This window comes from Podarcis pityusensis (genome assembly GCF_964106645.2).
Source record: "Podarcis pityusensis genome assembly, chromosome: 2".
Lineage (NCBI taxonomy): Eukaryota > Metazoa > Chordata > Lepidosauria > Squamata > Lacertidae > Podarcis > Podarcis pityusensis.
Window position 1 is genome coordinate 20,255,461 of NC_138029.1, and position 24,466 is coordinate 20,279,926.

A 24,466-nucleotide genomic window follows, 5' to 3' on the forward strand; every position below is an offset into this window, starting at 1 on the left:
GTTCATCAGCTAGATAGCTTTCTGACAGACAGTGAGTTCTGGAATGGAATGCCAGAACAAAAGTGCAACATAATGGTAAAGCAACAAAGAAGAACAGCTTTTTCTGAGTCAGCCTTGCTAGGCTAAAATAGCTTCTTGCAGATGGTTTGGAGGAGATTTGTGATGCGAAACAGAATGTCTTGTGGCATGCTGATGATTCCCAAGTAACACTTAAAGGTAGGGGTGCCATATTTCAAAAAGTGAAAATCCGGATAGAAAAGTTCTTGATTTTCCCAGATGTGTAGACGATTTCCGCCCAGACACTGCTTTACACTGCAGTATTCCGGGTAGGTCCTGGAAATTCCGGACGTATGGCAACCCTACTTAAAGGAAGGTTTTTGTATGGAGTTGTGTGCCTCTCAAGAACTATATCATGGGTAGGCAAACGTTGGCCTGGGAATCAGCGTGTTTTTACATGAGTAGAATGTGTCCTTTTATTTAAAATGCACCTCTGGGTTATTTGTGGGGCCTGCCTGGTGTTTTTACACGAGTAGAATGTGTCCTTTTATTTAAAATGCATCTCTGGGTTATTTGTGGGGCATAGGAATTCGTTCATTTTGTTTCCTTCAAAATATAGTCCGGCCCTCCACAAGGTCTGAGGGACAGTGGACCAGCCCCCGTTGAAAAAGTTTGCTGACCCCTGATCTAGTACCCATTTACTCGGGGAGAATCTCTTCTCAAACACCAGGACTTTTGATTTTTCATAATTGATGGATAACCCATTAGAATATTTATGTTATTGTTTTGACATCCTGGGGTGGGGACACACACACAGAGAGAGACAATGGCCAGTTTTCTGGTAACATCCTCTTGACTGGAGAGAGGATGTTGATACTGATGATCTATTCAGGAGGGGTCAGGAATTATCTTAAAAACAATAATTATTATTTCTAAAGCAAACAAGCCACTATACAATAAAATTACAGACAAGCCCTGCCCTCAGATTTACTATATAACCAGGGCTTTTTGTCAGCCAGAACTCACCACCCAGTTCTGGCACCCCTCAGGTGGGCGCCATTGCCATTCTAAGAGAACAAGGGAGGGGTTCATGGTGAGATTTGGCACCTCTTTTTCTAGAAAAAAATAGCACTGTATATAACCAATATCTGGATCTGCCTCACAATCTTTCAGCAGAAACTGCCTCACAGGGAGGTTGTGAGGCTCTAATGTAACTCTGAGATCCTTGAAACAAGGCCAAGGTATAGATGTGATGAACTGATAAATGTGTTTGTGCTTCATGAGGTAGACTTGCTGGTCTTTGCCAAGTGTCTCCCCACTCACCGCTTCTTTTTTTAAAAAATATTTTTTTAAAAGAGGTGCATGAATGCTCCAATGCTGGGTTGGCTGGCTGAACAAGGAACTGCTCAGCCTCTGAACAAGACAAATATATTCACACAGAGGTGCCATCAGGACGCGACTTAGGAGCTGATGCCCACGGCCACATTTAGTAGAAGGAGCAGGAAGTTCCCCACTCTTCATGGCATTTTGCTATACGTGAAGGAATACCCATTGCAATTTAAAAGGGGGTTAATAAGACCTCTAAGTGCTGTCTAAAATCGACCTAAGTGCACCACTGTATGCACGTTTCTTGAGAATCCTTTTAAAAAGTTAATTTAATGGCAGATGAATAAAAGGAAGGCCCTAATATTTAAAAATATCCAAGTTAGAAATGGCATTTGATTTCTGGTAAAAAGCCACAGGGGACTTAGCATTTGAAATGTCATCTTTGTCTTTGAAAATCACCCAATTCAACACTTCTCCATTAGGAGGGATAATTGCACCGCCTGTTATGGCGCTTTCAAACATTTTTGGAAGAGATTCATGGTTCCTTTAAAAAAAAAAAAACCCAAACTAAAAAAGGGTCACATTTTGTGCTGCTTCCAAACCCAAATAGGCACTTGCTTATTAAACTGCTTTTAAAAGTGAAGAAACTGAAGATTTGTTTCCCCCTTGGGCTTACATCAGCCCATTCCGTCACATTCCTCTGCTTCAGAAAGGAATATTTTAACATATATTAACATTATCCAGGTGAGTGATGTGGATTGTACATGCCACATCTTGCTTCCACCTTAGGTACTATCTATTACTGGGCCAGCAATGCAGAAATAATTTATCATTCAATTTCCTTGTGGAGAGATGCCTCTCCTGAACATTTGTATTTTCAGGCATGTGTTTGTGTGTGTGTGTGTATGCACACACACGGGTGTCAGACAGGCAGACAGACAGACAGAAATTTCAGACCCTCCAAGTGTCCCTATTTTCCAGGGACAGTCCCAATTTTAAAGAAGCTGTCCCGGTTTGTTATTTGGTCCTGAAATGTCCCACTATTCTTTAAGACATCCCTATTTTCATTGGTCCATGGGGTGGGGGAGAGGATCTGGTCCACTGTGGTTACATCAATTTATATACAGTGGTACCTCGGCTTAAGAACTTAATTCGTTCTGGAGGTCCGTTCTTAACCTGAAACTGTTCTTAACCTGAGGTACCACTTTAGCTAATGGGGCCTCCCACTGCCGCCGCACCACTGCCACATGAGTTCTGTTCTCATCCTGAAGCAAAGTTCTTAACCTGAGGTACTATTTCTGGGTTAGCGGAGTCTGTAACCTGAAGCGTCTGTAACCTGATGCGTCCGTAACCCGAGGTACCACTATATATAAATATATACAATAATGCAGGTGGCGCTATGGTCTATACCACTGATCCTCTTGGGCTTTCCAATCGGAAGGTTGGTGGTTCAAATCTGCATGACGGAGTGAGCTCCCGTTGCTCTGTCCCAGCTCCTGCCAACCTTGCAGTTCGAAAGCACGCCAAGTAGATAATTAGGTACCACTGTGGCCGGAAGGTAAACGGTGTTTCCGTGCGCTCTGGTTTCCGTCACAGTGTTCCGTTGAGCCAGAAGCGGTTTAGTCATGCTGGCCACATGACCCGGAAGGTTGTCTGTGGACAAACGCCGGGTCCCTCGGCCTGAAAGCAAGATGAGCGCTGCAACCCCATAGGTGCCTTTGACTGGACTTAACCATCCAGGGCTCCTTTACCTTTACCTTTTACAACAATAGATAGGTGATGATAGATGATAGAGAGATAGATAGAGAGATAGATGATAGATAGATAGATAGATAGATAGATAGATAGATAGATAGATGATAGATAGATGATAGATAGATGATAGATAGATAGATAGATAGATAGATAGATAGATAGATAGATATAGATAGATAGATAGATAGATAGATAGATAGATAGATAGATAGATGGACAGATGATATATAGATAGAGATATATAAACCACAAAAGCATCAAATAATGTACAATATCAGAAAGCAGCAGTATAGCGGATGGACTGCCATCCAGTTTGCCGTTGGCCAATTTATATTCCAGTGGGTGGGGAAAGAAGGGAAGCACTACAAAGGAATAAATCAATGCCCTATGTCATGGGTAGGCAAATTAAGGCCGGGGGGCCGGATCCGGCCCAATCGCCTTCTAAATCCGGCCTGCAGACGGTCTGGGAATCAGCATGTTTTTACATGAGTAGAATGTGTCCTTTTATTTAAAATGCATCTCTGGGTTATTTGTGGGGCATAGGAATTCGTTGTTCTTCTTTTTTTTCAACATATAGTCCGGCCCCCCACAAGGTCTGAGGGACAGTAGACTGGCCCCCTGCTGAAAAGGTTTGCTGAGCCCTGCACTATGTGAAGCACTTCCTTTCATTCTCCCTGAATTTCCCTGTGCTTATCTCCATTGGCTCTTCCCTGACAGTTGGCCATGTTGGCTGGGAGTTGTAGCCCAACAACATCTAGAGGGCCTTGCTTTGGAGCTTCAACTTTATCCACCAGACCCCCTTAGCTTTAGCCTTCCAAAATATGTTCCGACAGGGATTATTTGATCCGGCAAGCTCTCTTTCTTTTCCTTGGCCTCCACGCCTCAGTGAGCATGCTCATGCCTGCTAAATAACTCCCTGCCCTTAGCTAACTCCAGTTGGAACTAGTCTGATGAATATGTAGGTCTTTCTCTCTCTCTCTCTCTCTCTCTCTCTCTCTCTCTCTCTCTCTCTCTCCCTCTCCCTCTCTCTCTCCCACCCCCCCTCTGTTTCCTCTATTTCTTTCCCTGCCCCTTTCTCCAGTGATAACACCACCTAATTAGGCCGTTGATTGTTTCAGCTTGGGGAAAAAAGTCTCCAAAAGGTAGTGCTTGTTTGCTTCTTCCTCCCTCCTTGTCTGCCTGCTTCTACACTGGAGAGCACTACTTACGAGTAAAGGAAGCCCATTGCCTAATCATCAGGATCAGGATGTGGTCATCTTTATTGCTTCTAGATTAGGGTTGCCAGATGTCCCCAGTTCCCAGGGACAGTCCCTGGATTTGCAAATCTGTCCCCGGACAAATTCCGTCCCCAGATTTGCAAATCTGTCCCTGGGAAACGTGACAACAGTAGCCTCAGCAGCCTGGAGCCAGTCTGGTAGCGCAGTTGGCTCTGGCTGGCTTCAGGAGCTGCTCGCTGCCATGGTGCCCGCCATTTTTCCTCACCGAAAGTCCCCATATGGTGTGTCTTGTGCACAAAGAATAGTTTAGGAGCCTAATGCTTCCAAAGCTACCCCCAACTGTATAAAAAACCTTTAACCTTTGTTCTAAACAAAATCTGCCCTATTTCCCTTATGGGGCATCCAAGAGCCCATATAGAGTCCTTACGTAGGTTCCCTATTGGTAGGAGAAAGTAACAGAGGCCAACCAGAGAATATTGAGAAGCAAAGCAGCTCGTAAGCCTGATCTTTATTGATCTGTTGCAACAGGGTGCTTCCCTCACATGCAGGAAAGGAGGAGGAACCCAGAACAAAGGTGTGCCTGCCCTTATATAGACATTTTGAAATTCCCTGCCCTGGAGCTCAAGACCACCCCTCCATACATCATACCTACATCACAGAAAAGGTGGTCTACAGAAGAAATCTGAGTGTGTTGTTTATCTCGTCTGACAGGTTACGTGTTAATGCTCACTTGATTGGATACCCTGGGGAGCCTGGCCAGTCTTTTGTAAAGATAAATACTTAGTTCCTGAGCCAGGTCACAGGCTCACCCTATTCAAACACAGACATACCCTTAAGACAAGATTTGGGAAGGATAAGACAATGGGGAGGCGTTTCCATTTTCCTTTGACCTTGCAGAGAAAACATTTGTTCAATTTGGGAATCAAAAATGGTTTCAGGTCGGTCTTCCTGTGCTGATCTATGTACGTGCTTGGTTGGTACATTTATTATATATCTAAGACCTTAAAATTCTTATCACACCTTTTTAAAAATAATAATAATAATGATAATGAAAACCAACAGGCAGACAAAAATTACATAGCAGCAAGAAAAGCCAGCCAGCTAGTATAAGTGCTAGCTTGCCACGCAGGGAAAAAGAGGTTTCAGCCCCAATGCCCTGATGTATTCCTTGGTCTTACATTGTTCCATGTGTAAAGGAATTCATGTTATCCAACTATCCATATGGCCAGATCAGCTTGTGTGTTGTGTATCTACTTGCTTCTGCTGTGTGGGCTTGAAGTCGAGCCTGACCTCTGCTTCACCCTGTTTTGTGCAACACAATATGCCCCACGGAGGCCTGGCCAGAAGCAGTTTCTGGGCTCAGAAGCCTGCAGGCACTAGAATGATGGCCAATTCCTTTTGTAGAGGAAACAAAGGACACCCACTCCTCTTCCAATCTGCATAGCCGAGTCATATCCAATTTGCACTAGGCTAATTTCACTTTACATAACAGCGGATCTGCGACCAAGATTACCAGGAAACACATATACCCCCATGCAAAAAGAAAAAGAAAAAAAAGTGTAAATAGCAGAGGGTGGTTACATATCATAAAAGGCTACCTTTCTTTCAGTGTATAACTGGACCTGCTTGGGTTAATTTTATGTGAAATTGTTGTCTGCCTAAGCTCGGGTTGGGGGGGAAGTGGCCTGCTACGTGTTGTTCCCCCATCCCTGGTACTGGGCTCTGATCTTCAGAAATTAGCAGCTGAAAGTATATGGGCATTGATTGGCAGGGTGGTATTCCATAGGTAGTCCTCCATCTTTTTCAGCATCTTGCAAGATGGCCACAGCTGTGATTAAATCAAGCCACACCTTTCCTCCAGTATTAGCAGTATGTTGCTCTAATTTGCGGCTTCCCACAGCCTGAACTAAATTCGGAAGACAATTGGATTTTTTTATTTTTATTTTTTATTATTGGATTATGATTATGATTTGAATGTCAATTGGATGTTTTTATTGGAAAATTAGGGACGCAGGTGGCACTGTGGATTAAACCACAGAGCCTAGGACTTGCCGATCAGAAGGTCGGCAGTTCGAATCCCCGTGACTGGGTGAGCTCCTGTTGCTTGGTCCCTGCTCCTGCAAACCTAGCAGTTCAAAAGTACGTCAAAGTGCAAGTAGATGAATAGGTACCGCTCTGGCGGGAAGGTAAACGGCGTTTCCATGTTCTGCTCTGGTTCCCCAGAAGCGGCTTAGTCATGCTGGCCACATGACCTGGAAGCTGTACGCCGGCTCCCTCAGCCAATAAAGTGAGATGAGCGCCGCAACCCCAGAGTCGGTCACGACTGGACCTAATGGTCAGGGGTCCCTTTACCTTTACCTTTATTGGAAAATTAATAAACGCTCTAACAAAAAAAAAAAAAAAAGCAGTATGTTGCAATCATCTCTCCTCTTTTCCAGGCTGTCAGGGAACTGACATCGGAGCGAGAGGCGAAGGGGAGGCTCCTAGATGATGCTGGCGAAGGACCCAGCAGCAGGGGGAGAAACAGCTCAGTAGAGGGGGAAGCAAATCAGCGCAACACCAGGGATAAAGGGGGGCAGATGGGGGAATCGGAGAGAGGGCTCCAGGACTCTTCACTGGACCTCAGTGAGGAGGGCACAGGTCCTCCGCTACCCACGCCCTCCCTGCGCAGAAGACTCCCGCGCAGTGAAAGGAGGAGGAGACTGGGTGTCAAACAACTTTTATGTTGGAAGAGGTTCAAGAAACGCCCACTGACGGATTCTGCCAGCGACTGAGGCAGCCACGATGAGAAAGGGCTGTGCAGTCAGAAAGGTTTAACAAGGCAAATTAGCCTAGAGAGGCACCAGTTTACACACGAGTAACTCATACCCACTACACAGGCTAAACATATTCTGCTCCTTTGACCGTTCCTCATAAGGCTTAGTTTCCAAACCCTTGATCATCTTGGCTGCCCTCCTCTGTACTCGTTCATTCTTCGTAGCAACGCTATTTATGGCAGACGCATGCGAGACACTCTGCCAATATGACTTCAGGTTATACTGTGGCCTTCATGTCATTTGGCTTAGATAACTTAACAGCTGGGTCCGTTCCCTGTCCCCTAGGCTTGCTTGTGTTCCCAACCTTAGGTAGCATATGCTTGCTTTTGCCCATCTGCCAGACTATCTCAATCACCTTGATACCTCTTTGCATTTGCTACTTCTTCCCTGCACATATTTGCAAATTCTGAGGCCTGTGTTTGGCAGGCGGCTAAGAGTACTGGGATCATGGAAAACTGCCTTGTACTAGGTCATACCAAGATTGTTTACACTTTCCGGCAACAGCTCTGCAAGATTTCAGGGACAGGTCCCCCCACCCCTGTCCTAACTGGAGATGAAAGGTATTGAAAAGCTTCTCAGGACTGACGGCAGCAAGAATATTATTGGCACCAAATTGGAAGCAAGAAGAATTACCGATGAAAGAAGAATGGAGGAGGAAAATGATGGACTATGCAGAATTAGATAAACTAACAGGAAGAATTCGAAACCAGAGATTCTCAGAAGGCTGGAGTAAATTTACGGACTATTTGAAAAGTAATTGTGATGAGCAGATTACGCTCGTAGGCTTGCAAGCAGTTTTGTAAGGTGCATTATTTGAAATGCTGCAAAAAAGATAATGAGGAGAATTTTTAGTTAAAGATAATTGAAGGTAATATGAAATTAAGAAATGCATAATAAGTGATAAGAACGGAAAATCATCAGAGGTGTTGACCGAAGTCCAAAAATTATTGTATAAGATTAGAAGTTTTGTTGTATGAATAATAATTAGTATGTTAAAAATTAATAAACATGTATATAAATGAGAAAAGCTTCTCAGGACAGCTGACAAATACAACAGTGATTAAAATATCCATAAGATGATCATTTTTTACTAACTAAAACTTAAATATAGCAGTAAAGCAGTGTTCTAGAAAAATTTGGGGCTGCCTTTTACAGCCCCTCTCCATCAAAGGACTCAGTTTCCTCTAAGTCCATTCTCAGTGAGAGAAGAATGGATGGAGGCAGGAACCAGTGAAAGGAAAACAGATATTTATTTATCTGATGCAACAGAGTCCCATCCTGCCCCCCTTGCAAGGAGGTGATGACCCAAAACGAAGGTATGCAAGAACTTTTAAAGAAATTGCCCAACCCCTTCGCCGAAGACCACCCAAAAAACATCACACACACATCACAGAAAGAGGCAGTCTACAACAGAAATTTGAGAGTGTTGCTTGTCTCCTGCCTAACAAGATACCTGATAATGGTGAAATAGAGCTGCCATCTTTCAAAAAATGAAAATCCGGACACAAAAGTTGCTGAGTTCTTTTTCCGAAATCTAAAAATAAAATAAAAATGAAGTTGTTGAGCATTTTTTAAGGAAATTCGCAAAATAAAAATGAAAACCAACACTGCCCAAATGGTTGCCAGACATATGTGTTTTCCCTGACATTTTTACCGATTTTCGGAAATTCCGCCTGGACACTATTTCCGACAGACGACTCCTGTATATGTCCGGGAAATTCTGGATGGATGGTAAAAAAGGTAAAGGGACCCCTGACCATTAGGTCCAGTCGTGACCGACTCTGGGGTTGCGGCGCTCATCTCGCTTTACTGGCCGAGGGAGCCGGCGTACAGCTTCTGGGTCATGTGGCCAGCATGACTAAGCCGCTTCTGGTGAACCAGAGCAGTGCACGGAAACGCCGTTTACCTTCCCACTGGAGCGGTACCTATTTATCTACTTGCACTTTGACGTGCTTTCGAACTGCTAGGTTGGCAGGAGCAGGGACCCAACAACGGGAGCTCACCCTGTCGCAGGGATTCGAACCGCCGACCTTCCTATTTGCAAGTCCTAGGCTCTGTGGTTTAACCCACAGCGCCACCCGCGACGGATGGTAGTCCTATGTCAAATGGTCACTGAATGCATTACCTGGGCTGTCTGATCCATTCTTTTGAGATAATAAATACCTTAGTTTTTGAATCCAGGTCACAGGCCTACCCTATTCATACACAAAATATGCCCTTAAGACAGGATGTGTAGGATTTGTAAGTGAAAAGAACCATCAGGAGAGGAAATATTTGGGGTCTTAAAGAGTCAAGATGGCTTCAGGATTGCTCTCCTATGCTATTTCAGACAAATGGTTTATGTACATAAGGTACCTTGTGCACTCATGAACATTCATTTTATTTATGACACCTTAGAATTCTTATAGCAGCATTAATACCGTAATATAAATACAGATTTTTTAAAAATGTAGTAAGACCTAATTCGTGAGGTGTTTTGCACACACTAACATTGTTCTATGTTTTGTTTTTTTTTTGTTTTTTGCTGTTTTACAACATTGTCTTTACTACTTTTTTTGTATGTGCAGGTGTTATTTTGTTTACGTTCATATTTTCTTCTATTCATTTAAATTATATGTGAATTCAAAACACTTCACCTCTCCCTGTGTGTGTTATATATGATACATATATTTACCAGAGTAATAAGATCATAGGGCAATAAGATGAATAAGATCATAGGGCAAAACCTTTTAGCTCTATTGAGATGAGCGTTTTAAGGTTGTGTTTGCATTTGTTTATAATTTTGATACAAACTGGTTTTATGGCACCAGTTTATATTTCATTTTGTGTTATTTGGAAATCCAGATCCCAGCTAATTTGGGAAACTTTCTAAAACATCTTCCACCTTTGCTCAGCTGGGTTTTCTTTTCTTTCTTTTTTAATTAACTGAGCTGGGTTTTAGCAAAACTATCCACTGTAATTTAATAGCGATGCCAGCAACGCTTCTTTCTTGGAGCACATAAAGTCGCAAATGAATGCTAATTAGTGGTATTAAGAGAACCAAAATGCATCCCCAAAGCACCAAGAATGGAGAGAACACTCCTATACATTCCTTTTATCTATTATATAGTAGTGCCTCATTTTTTTAAAAAAGCAGCAACATTGTCAAATCCTGGAAAGTTATTCTAGTTGTTTCCTTTCACTTGGGAGATTGCTGTATCCATGTAAAAAGAAGAAAGTCTCTCTACGGTGGTATGTATGCATCAGTAGTCTAGAGAGACTAATAAAATGCAAAGACTTTAAATCATGCTCATTGCCAATTAAACACAGACAATTAGCTCGTTCTGAAAGCAGTTTGGGTTTCCAGCAGTTAATGTGCATGCATAGCCAAACTCCACTGATGTTTTAGAGGAGGTATAAACAAAGCAAGGGCATTTGGAAAAAAACGGAAAGGTATCAGATGAGAATGGTCGTCTTGAATGGTGAATAGCTTAAAATATGGGAAGAGCAGAACATTTCCAGAGCAGCTGTGCTGTGTGCATTTAACACACAGTCCTAAAAGAGGAGGGCCAAGAATGTGAGCAGGTCAGCAGCTGGCAAGAACCACGCTCCCCTAAATCGACCAGGTGGTGGCGGAGATATCATCATCACCATCACTTTTAATTTGTATACTGCCAGAAGAAATATCAACAACTTCAAATATGCAGATGACACAACCTTGATGGCAGAAAGTGAGGAGGAATTAGAGAACCTTTTAATGAAGGTGAAAGAGGAGAGTGCAAAATATGGTCTGAAGCTCAACATGAAAAAAAATGAAGATCATGACTACTGGTCCCATCACCTCCTGGCAAATAGAAGGGGAAGAAATGGAGGCAGTGAGAGATTTTACTTTCTTGGGCTCCATGATCACTGCAGACGGTGACAGCAGTCACGAAATTAAAAGACGCCTGCTCCTTGGGAGAAAGGCGATGGCAAACCTAGACAGCATCTTAAAAAGCAGAGACATCACCTTACTGACAAAGGTCCGTATAGTTAAAGCTACGGTTTTCCCAGTAGTGATGCATGGAAGTGAGAGCTGGACCATAAAGAAGGCTGATCGCTGAAGAACTGATGCTTTTGAATTATGGTGCTGGAGGAGACTCGCTCCTGGCAATTTGTGTCCCACCAGTTTAAATTGCATTTCTCCATGGAGTGTTCACTGGGAGATGGACAATGTAATTGGCAACACCTGAAATGGGAGGCAGGAAGTATTGTGTCAAGTGACGCTGTTCAGATCTCTTCCACTACAGTCATAGCAAATGATGAAGCAGATCCTTTCCATCTGTGATATCAATGTAAATTTGATCAAAAACCATCAAGCGCATAAGAACTGCCATGTTTTTCCAGACCACTGATTCATGTGAGGCATAATTACAGTAGTGACTCCATGTTTATATCACCAAAACAGTAATCTCCAACACAGTGGTATCTGGTCTGGGCTGAATAATCTCCCCCCCTCCTTTCTCTCTCTCTCTCTCTCTCTCTCTCTCTCTCTCTCTCTGTGAATTCTCAGCAAATCAATTTCTTCCATTTCTTTAAAGGACTGCATGCAAATTGATATTACCCCTTTTGGTCCTGGCACTTTTAACATTATTTGTATACATTATGAGAGTTATCTCTAGGAAATCATAAAGGAGGGCTGGCTTTTACATTCTGAAATTTTATTAGAGTTCACATAATGTGATAAATTATACATTGCTTCATTAAGTATAGATGTGGCAGTGCCTTTTGTCGAGAAGCAATTTCGTCATTTAAAACGGCACCTGTGATGTTTGCACAAAATGGCCCAAAATCTTTGTTATAAGTGATTGAAAAATATATTCTTTGGTTCAGTCTTGCATATCATAGTGGGAAATGTTATCGGGAGGGAAATCTTGAATTCATTTTGTTGTGGCTTGTTGAAATAGTGAACACCAGCTGTTGAAATTTCAAATGAAATATGCATTGGTTAGAGATGAGACCTTTTGGACTGTCCATCAGTTGTAGTGGTGGATATTGACCTGTTTTTACTTACTAGCAGCCTTTCTCAACCTGTGGGTACCCAGATGTTGTTGAACTACAGCTCCCATCACCCCTAGCTAGCAAGGCCAGAGCTCAGGGATGATGGGAATTGTAGTCCAACAACATCTGGGGACCCACAGGTTGAGAAACGCTGACTGGGTACCTACAACAACAACAATAATAATGCTGCCATAAATGGATCTGAGTAGGTAAGTGTTATTTCATTCAGGTGGCGAAGTCAGCTGAATGAAAGAAAGAAATGTTGAAAAGATTAGTTTAAGAAGGACTGGGGGAGAAACCCCCTTTTTACTGCAGTCAGAGCTGTCTTCATAGAATTACAGTGGTGCCTCGCAAGACGAAATTAATTCGTTCCGCGAGTTTTTTCGTCTAGCGAATTTTTCGTCTTGCGAAGCACGAAATCCCATAGGAATGCATTGAAATTCAATTAATGCGTTCCTATGGTCAAAAAAAGTCCAAACAAAGCCAAATTTGGTACAACAAGAGTTTATTAAGTGCTCCTTAAAGTCACACATACTGTAAGGAGCATTTCAAAAATTGAAGGAACAATAAATTCAAAAACTGAAGGAATAAATTCAAAAATTGAAGGAACAATAAATTCAAAAATTGAAGGAACAATAAAAATCAGAAAAATGCAGAAAAAAACCACACAAGCTTCCAGATTCTTGCAAACCCCTCCTCAACTGTTCCCCCAGCCACGCAGCACACAGAAATTCAAACCCAGAATTTTTTTTTAAAAAAAACAACAACATGGCCCAATGGTCACAGAAAATCATAAAAATTCAAAAAAACCCCACACAAGCTCCCAGATTCTTGCAAACCCCTCCTCAACTGTTCCCCCAGCCACTCAACCACACAGAAATTCAAACCCAGAATTTTTTTAAAAAACAACAACAGCAGAGTGGCCCAATGGTCACAAAAAATCATAAAAATGCAGAAAAAACTCACACAAGCTTCCAGATTCTTGCAAACCCCTCCCCAACACCAAGTCCTTGAATTCCAAACACCCCAACCCAAAATCCAAAACCCCCCAAAAAAGTTTTAAAAGTTTAACTTACCAAATGGCTGCAAAAGAAGTTTTGGAAAAGCTTCAAAAATCACCAAAGTCTTCAAAAACCTCAAAAAAGGCTACCACACCGCGTGCTATGAGTTGCTCCTCGAAGTCAAGTCGCAACTGCACCTCTTCAAGCAATGCACCCTGGGTATTAACGGTTTTACGAAAAAGGAAACAAACTTGCAAGACGTTTTCGTCTTGCGAAGCAAGCCCATAGGGAAATTCGTCTTGCGAAGCAGCTCAAAAACCGCAAAACCCTTTCGTCTAGCGAGTTTTTCGTCTTGCGAGGCATTCGTCTTGCGGGGCACCACTGCATAGAATTGGAAAGGACCCTGAGAATCGCCTAGTCCAGCCCCCCCATACAGAAATATGCAGCTGTCCCATACGGGGATGGAACCTGCACCTTGGTGTTATCAGCACCATGTTCTAACCCAGGGGTAGGCAAACTAAGGCCCAGGGGCCGGATCCGGCCAATCGCCTTCTAAATTTGGCCTGTGGATGGTCCAGGAATCAGTGTGTTTTTACATGAGTAGAATGTGTCCTTTTATTTAGGGGTGGAATGCTCTGTCCCATGAGACCAGGGCCCTGCAGGATTTTACTTCCTTCCGCAGGGCCTGTAAGACAGAAAATTGGCTTTCAATTTGAACCTGGCCTGATCTTTCGTTCCCCTTCCTTCCCTCCCCCTCCCCTTTTTGTGAAGATTGCCCGCTCTGGGATCCCACAGCTGGTTTTCTCCTGGTCTCCTCGCTGGCCCAAGTGGGACTAATTTAGCCAGCTAGCCCTGGTGATCATCTAATGTTTATTGGATGGATTTCCCCCCAAACAGATTTTTGATTTTATTGTTATTTATGCTTTATACTGTATTTTATGCTGTTTTTTTGTTGCCTCAAGTAAGTGTTTTAAATTTGTTGTTAGCTGCCCTGAGCGTGGTTTCCTGAACCAGGAAGGGTGGGGTATAAATAAATTTTTATTTTTATTTTTATTTTTATTTTTATTTAAAATGCATCTCTGGGTTATTTGTGGGTTATGGGAATTCATTCATTTTTCCCCCCTCCAAAATATAGTCCAGTCCCCCACAAGGTCTGTGGAACAGTGGACCGGCCCCCTGCTGAAAAAGTTTGCTGGCCCCTGTTTTAACCAACTGAGCTATCCAGGCTCAATAATACAGAATGGAAATGAAGAACCACCATTGTAATTCACCTTGAATGTGGTTTATTGGTGGGCTGTGAGCTTACCTGCAAACACACTCATAAGCCATCATATCTAGCGTGGCTCTTCCCTGGGGGAAGCTGCTGGTACTAAGAACTTAGCAGTAGTGCTTTCTTTCCTATCAGATTCCACCAAAAGAGGTTTTCTTGCATCCTGTCCTTTTTATATTTGGAAGGTGGTTATAGGCAAATATCTCCTCCTTTCTCCCCTATTTTGTTTTTTTAAAAAAATATTATTCTTTATTGATTAAAAATTTACATATCTATTCAAACATTGTACGCTGTCTCTTTACATATGAAGAAAAAGAAAATTATGTAGAGAATAGAAAATTTATAAAGGAACAAAAAAGAGGCAAAGAAAAAATAAAGAAATAACAAAGATACGAAGTAAAAAAAATCAAAAGAGAAAAAGACAACATTATTTACACAATAAAAGTGTTCATCGACACAACCCTTCCTATCCTTCTCATTATACTGTAATATAAACATTCTTTTTTAACACAGATTTGTATGGTATAATATCATTTCTTTCTACTTTGTATATATTCCTCTAATCGTTTTCTTTACAAATATCACTCAGTTTCTGCTAATATGGAATTATTTGTGCAATAAAGTTTTACATAGTTGTTGAATATTATCCATTCTCTAGTTATTTTTTGTTTCAATGTTCCTCTAACTTATCGTATCTTTGTTATTTCTTAATTTTTTTTCTTTTTCTCTTTTTTGTTCCTTTATAAATTTTCTATTCTCTGCATAATTTTCTTTTTTGAGTCCCTCATCCCACTCTCTTTATCTTTCTCTCTTTTTTTGCCGTGCCACTTTTGACTTCTGTAGTATTCAGAAATGCTCAGGCAATTCTTTCCCAGCTAATGGGGGGAGGGGAAGGCAGAGAAGGAGAGATTAAATTGTGGTGTAATGAGGTGTTGTAGGAAAGTACTGAATTGTCACCTCTGCCAGCGCCTGCAAATTGTGTTCCTTTTTGTCCAAGGCTGAGAGCAACCAGCTTGATAGGTGTCAGTATGAATATCCGTTAACAAGGTGGGTGCCAATATATTTCAAGAGGTGAATTGTAATGGATTGCAATGATTTGGAATAGCTCGACTATTCCATATCTTTCTTTTTCTATGGCAGCTTCTAAGAACTTGACTTTCCGATTTAGGGATTTGCAAGTGAACACATGAAGCGTGAACAGTTTCAATAGCAATTTGCATGGTACCATTAGCGTGTCTGGTGCTTTTTTGGAAGGTTAAAGGTTTGAATCTGCGCAACGGGGGAGCTCCTGTTGCTCTGTCCCAGCTCCTGCCAACCTAGCAGTTCGAAAGCACACCAGCTCAAGTAGATAAATAGGTACCACTGCGGTGAGAAGGTAAACGGCGTTTCTGTGCGCTCTGGCACTCATCATGGTCCTCTGTGCACCAGTAGCGTTTTAGTCATGCTGGCCACATGACCCAGAAAGTAGTCTGTGGACAAACACTGGCTCCCTCGGCCTGAAAGCAAGATGAGCACCAAGGCAACCCCATAGTTGCCTTAGACTGGACTTAACCATCCAGGGGTCCTTTACCTTTTTGCCAGTGTCACAGCCCCGCTTGTATTATTTGGGATCCCCAAGCCAGTTGCTGTCGGGAAGGCACCAAGGAGACCGGTGACTTGCCCCTGCTTTACATATTTACATTACCATTGTTATGCAGTATCAAACAGTAGACCAATGCCAGAAGTGGAACTTAACAATTCAGCACCATACCCTAAGTTTTGAACCATGAAGTCGAAGTCATCAAAACATCAAAAACATCAAAACATATTGTGTGAATTAACCTGGTGAAATATGTATTTATCAATGTACTTTTTCTGCATCTGATTGCCCTGTGATCTCTCTCTCTCTCTCTTTGTAAACCAAGAAAATTAAAGATTTTCTTGGTTTACAAAAGTGTGTGCAATGTTGTTGAGACATTAGGAAGAAAAGGGGGGATGAGGTGGAGGGGGGAGAGGTGAGTGGGGGTGGGGTCAGGTGCCGATGTTTCTATTTTACTTAATATACATGGGGTTTTGTGTCAGCGTCGCTTGTGCAGGTTCTCTGCTATTCACTTGTGTTTCTTTGGTGGTGAGAGAGGTTGGGGGTTGGCCTAGGGCAGGGGTCTGCAACCCGCGGCTCCGGAGCCGCATGTGGCTCTTTTACACCTTTGCGTAGTATCCGGGGTGGATACTAGCGAGGGGAGGAGGCGCATTGTGCGCCCCAACACTCCCCACTGTGGCAGGCGCTGTACTGGCTGTGACGTCGCATGGGGGCGGTGCGTGTATTAGTCACGCACCGTCCCGATGTCACCTTCCCGCCTGCCCGCCCGCTACATTGTAAGGGGCATGTACGCTGGTCACTGCATTGAAAGGGGGCATGTACGCTGGTCACTGTTTTGAAGGGGAGTGAAGAACACACACACAAAAAAAGGTAACTTGTTAATTTAAGGTTTATTTCTATGAGGAGGAGTAATTCTGAGGGGTCAAACAAAGAAATAATAAAAAAGTGACAAAAAAGTTATTTTTATAATGACGAGTTTTGCGGCTCCCAGTTTTTTTTTCTTCGGAAATGGGTCCAAGTGGCTCTTTTTGTCTTAAAGGTTGCAGACCCCTGGCCTAGGGTGTGGTTGTTTGTTTGTGATTGGCTGTGGTGATCTTTGTTTTCATGTCTGAGTGGGGTGGGTGGGTGTTTTGGATCAAGTTATCCATACTGATTTGTATGTTGTTGGTGGATTCTTGTCATTGTCTTGTTGGGCTGTGTATGTGATAAAGGGAAGCCATACCGGGGTGAAGGCATCTTCTTCTATTTGTTCCTGTGTCAGTTTCAGTTTATTGATTAATTTTTCTAGTGAGGCTGTTTCCCATACCATGGGTCCATGCTTACTCCTGACAGATCTCTCCAGTGTCTGGTTATGGTGTTTCTGGCTGCTGAAAGTAGGTGGGTTATGAGTTCTTTGTGGTGTAAATGTGCATTATTGTCTTGGAAGATGTTTAGTAGGGCCAGTTCTGGGGTGATTTCTAATACTTGCTTAGTTATTTTACATATTTCTCCTATGGCTGTTGTCCAGAATAGTTGGATTTTGGGGCACTCCCACCACATGTGAAGGTATGTGCCTGTGGAGGTGCACCCTCTCCAGCATTTTGATGAGGTTCCTGGGCATATTAGCGCTAGTTTTCTTGGTGTTAGGTACCACCTGTAGGTGAGTTTCAGAATGACTGTGATCTCACTTTTTATACAATTGTGGTTCAGCCTGGATTTATTCTACAGCCTGCCATCCATAAAGGTGAGTAAGATTGCTTGATGTTCATTTGAAAACCCTCACCTTGATTAGGTTACCCATGCCTTTTCTGCCCTGCACGTGCTGCAGGTGAATGTCGAAGCAGGTGGTGATTGCAGTCTTGGAATATGCCCCACGCACAATGCCATTAGGCTGGTGGGGATATACTCAAATTGCCAGGGCTGCCCATGTCTGGACACACAGGGGATAATACAGAAATAATCAGTAATTAGCTTTTATTATTGCAATGAAACAGTTTCTCAAGAAGCACTTTTTCAAGGGCAAAAATATGCACTAGATATAGGTTGTGTGTGGACTATGTAAAGAAAAGCACTCCATCACCACTGATTCTAGAATTAAATGTGTTTGCGCAGCCCAAGACCTCCTTCCTAATGTGTTTAAATTGAACAATTATTCTACCCATTGTTTTCTAACATCCTTGTAAATAGGGCTGCCATACGTCTGGATTTTCCCGAATTCTACCAGAATTTAAAAGGCGGAAGTGATGTCCGGGGGGGGGGGGGATTTCCGGAAGGCATTTTTTGGGGCGTTTTCGTTTAAAAATGCTCCACAACTTTGTGGTTTGTCTGAAAAAAGCTCCACAACTTTGGGGTTTTCCTATAAAAAGCTCAACATTTGAGGTGTCCTGGTTTTTAACTTGTTGAAATATGGCAACCCTACTTGTAAATACCATATTTTTCGCTCTATAAGATGGACTTTTTCCCTCCTAAAAAGTAAGAGGAAATGTGTGTGCTGTTCTGGCTTCAGGGATAGCCGTGGGAAGTCTTCAGCAACATTTGATTCAGAATACTTTTTTTCTTGTTTTCCTCCTCTAAAAACTAGGTTCGTCTTATGGTCGGGTGCGTCTTATAGAGCGAAAAATACGGTAACTGAATCTCTTTCTGAACCTCATCACTTCTCAACCTCTTTAAGAAACGGAAGCAGAGAGGAGCAGAAGGAGATTCTGGCAACCTGTTTCCAGTAATACCATAGCTTGGAGTAGCATAGAGAACGGTGGGAATCATTGTCTGATGCAGCAGGAAGGGTTGTAAAGTGTCGGTCCTAATTTGTTGGGGGGAGACATCTGGCAGCAAAATGCATGGGGCTGGCGCTGCTTTTTGAAGCAAGACATCTAGGCAGAAACCCCTAGTTTGCAGCCCTGTAGTAAACTTAGTTGTGTGGATTTGTTGGTGCAGTCCGATGGGCTGCACGTTTCTTCGAAAGTAAGCGCCGCTGATTTCAGTGGAGGCTGAAATATGGTATTTTCCAGCCTTATTCTGGATGGAGGGAAACATGTGACTGTGAAGTGGCCAGATGTACAAGATGCGCTTTGAGCATAGTGGCTTCATTGTGTCGTGAAAAGTGAAATGGAGAAGGGAGCCCTCGAGTGAGGTCGTGTGTTATCTAGATTTTTGCTGCGGGTGGCAAACTGAGCAGATTGTGTTCACCATTGATTGATCTGGTCTCGCCTTTATTGAGAGCACATGGCGCACACTTATTTTTTTAGTAGCTTTTTATTAAAACTGACAAACAAGAGATCCCATGCTTTCAAGAGATGTGCCCCAAGGATTCCCCAGGGTGATGTTTGTCTAGCCTAAGATGATGTTTCTGCTTTTGATCCATGGAAGCATTTAGAGCACTAATAAAAACAAAACCAATAAAAGCCAAGCGAAAGCTTTTTGAATCGCAGGACTTCACACACAAAAATAAATCATAGAATTATAAAGTTGGAAGCGACCTGAGGGCCATCAAGCAAACTTTGAAAGATTGGGGAGGTGGGAGAGCCAGTATATTTAATATACTTGTTTTTAGGTCTTAAAAGTTTGTCCGTTTGTCCGTCCTATTGGTTCAGTGCATACATGATCTTGTGTCAAAAAATACTCAGTGCCAGAAATGAGTTAATAAATATGTGGTACAGTGGTACTTCAGGTTACAGACGCTTCAGGTTACAGACACTTCAGGTTACAGACTCCGCTAACCCAGAAATAGTACCTCGGGTTAAGAACTTTGCTTCACGATGAGAACAGAAATTGCACGGCGGCCGCGCAGCAGCAGTGGGACGCCCCATTAGCTAAAGTGGTGCCTCAGGTTAAGAACAGTTTCAGGTTAAGAATGGACCTCCAGAACGAATTAAGTTCTTAACCAGAGGTACCACTGTATATCTCAGTTGCTAACATTGGCAAGACCTGTTGTTTGCAAAACAAAAAACAAAAACACCTCCCTGAGGCTGAACACTGAAATGAAGCCCACAGTATTGGTGTGAGTTTTTATCTTTAAAACTGGTGAGGTTTATTTATCTTTATGTAGTGGACAGTTGCCCTTCAATGTTGCTGCAACACTGACTGCAAAGTTGACTGTTTCAATTGGGCTAATAAGTGTACCAGACCCTGGCTTGACTGATGCTAGCACAGTAAGTTATAAGGTTTGGTCCAAGGACCACATGGGTGGTGCTTTGGTCTAAACCACTGAGCCTCTTGGGCAGGGGTCAGCAACCTTTTTCAGCTGTGGGCCGGTCTACCGTCCCTCAGACCATGTGGTGGGCTGGACTATATTTTGGAAAAAAATATGAACGCATTCCTATGCCCCACAAATAACCCAGAGATGCATTTTAAATAAAAGGACACATTCTACTCATGTAAAAAAATGCTGATTCCCAGACCATCCATGGGCTGGATTGAGAAGGCGATTGGGCTGCATCCGGCCCCTGGGCCTTAGGTTGCCTACCCCTGCTCTTGGGTTTGCTGATGTAACAGTGGTAGGAAGGGATGGAGCAGGAAGATGCAATGAGTCTTGCTGTAGGCTTGGTGGGAGCATTCCCGATGCCCATCTGCCTGGCAGTTCTGCAGAACTGCGCTTTAGGCTGAAAACCAGCTGCTTTATAAACTTAATTATGCATTTTTAATTTTTAAAAAAGTACATTATTATAATATTTTTAATATTGATAAATTGGTGTGTGTGTGCGTGTATTGGGTGTGTGTGTGTGTGTATTATACACATTTAACTCCCTTAGTACTATGAAGTGGGAAACAGCGGCGTAGATGTACCGTATTTTTTGCTCTGTAAGACTCACTTTTTCCCTCCTAAAAAGTAAGGGGAAATGTGTGTGCGTCTTATGGAGCGAATGCAGGCTGCGCAGCTATCCCAGAAGCCAGAACAGCAAGAGGGATTGCTGCTTTCACTGCGCAGCGATCCCTCTTGCTGTTCTGGCTTCTGAGATTCAGAATATTTTTTTTCTTGTTTTCCTCCTCCAAAAACTAGGTGCGTCTTGTGGTCTGGTGCGTCTTATAGAGCGAAAAATACGGTAGGTCTTCTTTGCAAAGAAGAGCAGAAATGACCAGGCCTCCTCTGCTCTTCTTTGCAAAGGAGCAGGAAGAGCTATTGCACAACAAATGTCTTCCTCTGCTGCAACAGCCAAAGCAGCCACATAATCGAGCCATGACGTGATTAGCTCAGTCAGTAGAGCATGAGACTCTCAGCCTCAAGGTCGAGGGTTCCAGCCCCATGTTTGGGCAAAATATTCCTGCATTGAAGGTGGCTGGACTAAATGACCCTCATGGTCCCTTCCAACTCTATGACAACGTTTCAGCACAGAATCGGGTGTCCTGTTTTTACAAAGCATTATGAATAATACTCCAAAATTCACAGCCAGTAAGCATCTTATTAGGACCATCTGAAATGTTTCAAAATGGCACGCAGGCCTCTGAGTTCTGCAGAACTCTTCCTCAGATGAGATGCCACGCAAAGCAGAAGTTGTGGGAGATGAAGTAGGGGAGCTAAGTAAGAAAAATAGAGTTGACCTTGAAGTGTTTGAGGTTTGTTTTTGACTTGGGCTAGTGGCTTGAAGGGACGCGGGTGGCACTGTGGGTTAAACCACAGAGCCTAGGACTTGCCGGTCAGAAGGTCAGTGGTTCGAATCCCCACGATGGGGTGAACTCCCGTTGCTCGGTCCCTGCTCCTGCCAACCTAGCAGTTCAAAAGCACGTCAAAGTGCAAGTAGATAAATAGGTACCATTCCGGCGGGAAGGTAAACAGCGTTTCCATGCGCTGCTCTGGTTTGCCAGAAGCGGCTTAGTCATGCTGGCCACATGACCCGGAAGCTGTTCGCCGGCTCCCTCAGCCAATAAAACGAGATGAGCGCCGCAACCCCAGAGTTGGTCGCAACTGGACCTAATGGTCAGGGGTCCCTTTACCTAGTGGCTTGAAATGCAGCAAAATCATTACCGTATTTTTCGCTCTATAAGATGCACCAGACCACAAGACGCACGTAGTTTTTGGAGGAGGAAAACAAGAAAAAAAATATTCTGAATCTCAGAAGCCAGAACAGCAAGAGGGATTGCTGCGCAGTGAAAGCAGCAATCCCTCTTGCTGTTCTGGCTTCTGGGATAGCTGCACAGCCTGCATTCGCTCCATAAGACGCACACACATTTCCCCTTACTTTTTAGGAGGGAAAAAGTGAGTCTTATAGAGCAAAAAATAGGTACCTCTGCACACATTGCTTTTCAAATCACATTCTTAAACAAGGAGGTGTGGAGATGAATTCACCACACCACACTGATTTAACACTGGGGTAGGGAGGTGACTGAACTGGCTCCATAGAAATAATCTCTGTGCATTCAAAACAGATTTTCAAAAGTCTGCCCTTACTGCGTCAAGTTGCACAGATCTGTCTCATAAAAGGGTTTGTGCTGTCGGCCTTGGAGTTGCTTCAAGGAGGTGGTCCTTGTTTCACTCCAATGACATCTCCTGTTAAAAAACAAACACGCCATTGTCCCCCTTGAAAGCCGCATTATAGCAGCTTGTCTCCCTAATGACCCCCTTCCTCCTGCAAACAATAGGGCCATAGCATTCAACAATAGCCATGTCCTATTCTCTTCCCTGTGGCCCGCATGAACCCTGCGTGACTCTGTCAGGCACCACAACCTGACAGAAGGATGGGCCAGATGTCCTGGGCTCAGTGACTGTCTTGAGGGCCATGGCGTCCCCATTCATTTCCATGATTTCCATCAATTGCACAGGAGACTTGAAACTAGAGATCCGTGGCTCACACAGTGCACACTTGTTTGCCGCTATGATGCATCAGCAGCTGTCGGGGCTCACCCACAATTCTGCTTGTCCTGTGCCTAGAAAGCACGGGTGGTTTCCCCCTTGCCTGGCTTCTTAGGAAAAACCCACTCTTTAACTCCAAGTGAAGGCGGTGAATGTCCTGTGTGAGTGTGTGGAGGCAGTTGGAGGATGGATGGCAGCTAACAGATTGAGGTTGAATCCTGACAAGACAGAAGTACTGTTTTTGGGGGGACGGGGGGCGGGGAGGTGTGGAGGACTCCCTGGTCCTGAATGGGGTAACTGTGCCCCTGAAGGACCAGGTGCGCAGCCTGGGAGTTATTTTGGATCCACAGCTGTCCATGGAAGTGCAGGTCAATTCTGTGTCCAGGGCAGCTGTCTACCAGCTCCATCTTGTATGCAGGCTGAGACCGTACCTGCCCACAGACTGTCTTGCCTGAGTGGTGCATGCTCTGGTTATCTCCAGCTTGAACAACTGCAATGTGCTCTATGTGGAGCTACCTTTGAAGGTGACCTGGAAACTACAACTAATCGAGAATGTGGCAGCCAGACTGGTGATTGGGAGTGGCCGCCGAGACCATATAACACCAATCCTGAAAGACCTACATTGGCTTCTAGTACATTTCCGAGCACAATTCAAAGTGTTGGTGCTGACCTTTAAACCTGAGGTCCAGCTCCAAGGGCCTTCTGGTGGTTCCCTCCCTCTAGGTTGCTCACACAGTAAAATAAACTTTGCATCCCAGTTAACATGCTTCTGTGGCAGAATTCTAAGGAAAGTTCCTTTTAATGAATGCAACTCCCTCCTATTGGAAAAAACACTATTAAAATCTTTCATATTATCTCATATTATTATATTATATACCGTTGCTTCATACATCAGTGCTAAGTAATCTGAGAAATCCCATCATAAAGAAGTTGGTTAAAGAGCCTTGAGGCATAAACAAGTTTCCATATTATTTCATCAGATCACCGTGGCTTCAGCTTCTACATTATCTCTGTTGTTAATTAGTATCTGTTCCTCACATTGCAGCTCTTGTTTCTCACTGATAACTTATGTAGCCTGGAATTAAAGGCCTGGTTTGCTTTGGAAGAATAATTTATTGCTTCTGTGTGGATTTTGGGGGAATGGGAGCTTTGAAAATCTTAATTCAACCAAGAAGCCGCTACAGAAGTTTGATGAATCAGATCCACGCATACCAATGTTGGGGGTTTTTTAAACCCACAATGACGTATTTATGGGGGAGCCACAATTCAGTGATACTGGTACAATAGATAGCATACATTTTCTGGGGTGGTTATTTTAGTGTAATCCCAATGAATGAATGAATGAATCCAGAAATTTAAAATGTGGTTCCAAGTATAAAGATGAAATAAAATATTATGTGGAAGATCTTTTACCTTAGTTGTGTCAGTTTTCATTTCTTAGTGCAGACAGGATTGATCTGATGTGTCGAGATCTTTCCTATTCTAATGAATTCAAGAGGGTTCTGGAAAACTTCTCTGTGTGAAAGAAACAAGCAAAAGGTTCGTGATGTTTGGGTTATTCCTTCAGAGAAGCTGAGTACAGCTGGCTTAAACTGGTTCTGTTATTTCTTCTGTCAAGATCATGCTGACTATAAAAGTAAGGCCAAAAGGAGTCTGGGTTTCCCTTTCCCTTTCTATCTCTTTTCCTTCTGATGTGGTGTTCTGTATATAGTGTTAAGGTTTA

General features: G+C 43.2%; 1 protein-coding gene and 1 long non-coding RNA gene across 5 annotated transcripts in view; one reads left to right on the forward strand and one right to left on the reverse strand.

The window, feature by feature from the left end:
• Positions 1-24,466, forward strand: part of RAB11FIP4 (RAB11 family interacting protein 4) — a 219,287-nt gene that overhangs the window by 135,636 nt on the left and 59,185 nt on the right. Inside the window, exon 1 of one of the 4 annotated variants that reach the window (XM_080994566.1) lies at positions 196-216. The exons of the other annotated variants lie outside the window; for them this stretch is intronic. The gene's annotated coding sequence lies outside the window, so the exon portion shown is untranslated. Of the gene's footprint in view, positions 1-195; positions 217-24,466 lie in introns of those variants that run through there. 4 annotated transcript variants of the gene reach the window in all.
• On the reverse strand, positions 18,637-24,246 carry LOC308471272. Its single transcript, XR_013982864.1, has 3 exons — positions 24,157-24,246; positions 22,342-22,440; positions 18,637-19,336 (listed from the first exon to the last, which is right to left on the reverse strand). It is a non-coding gene; the product is annotated as an uncharacterized lncRNA (long non-coding RNA).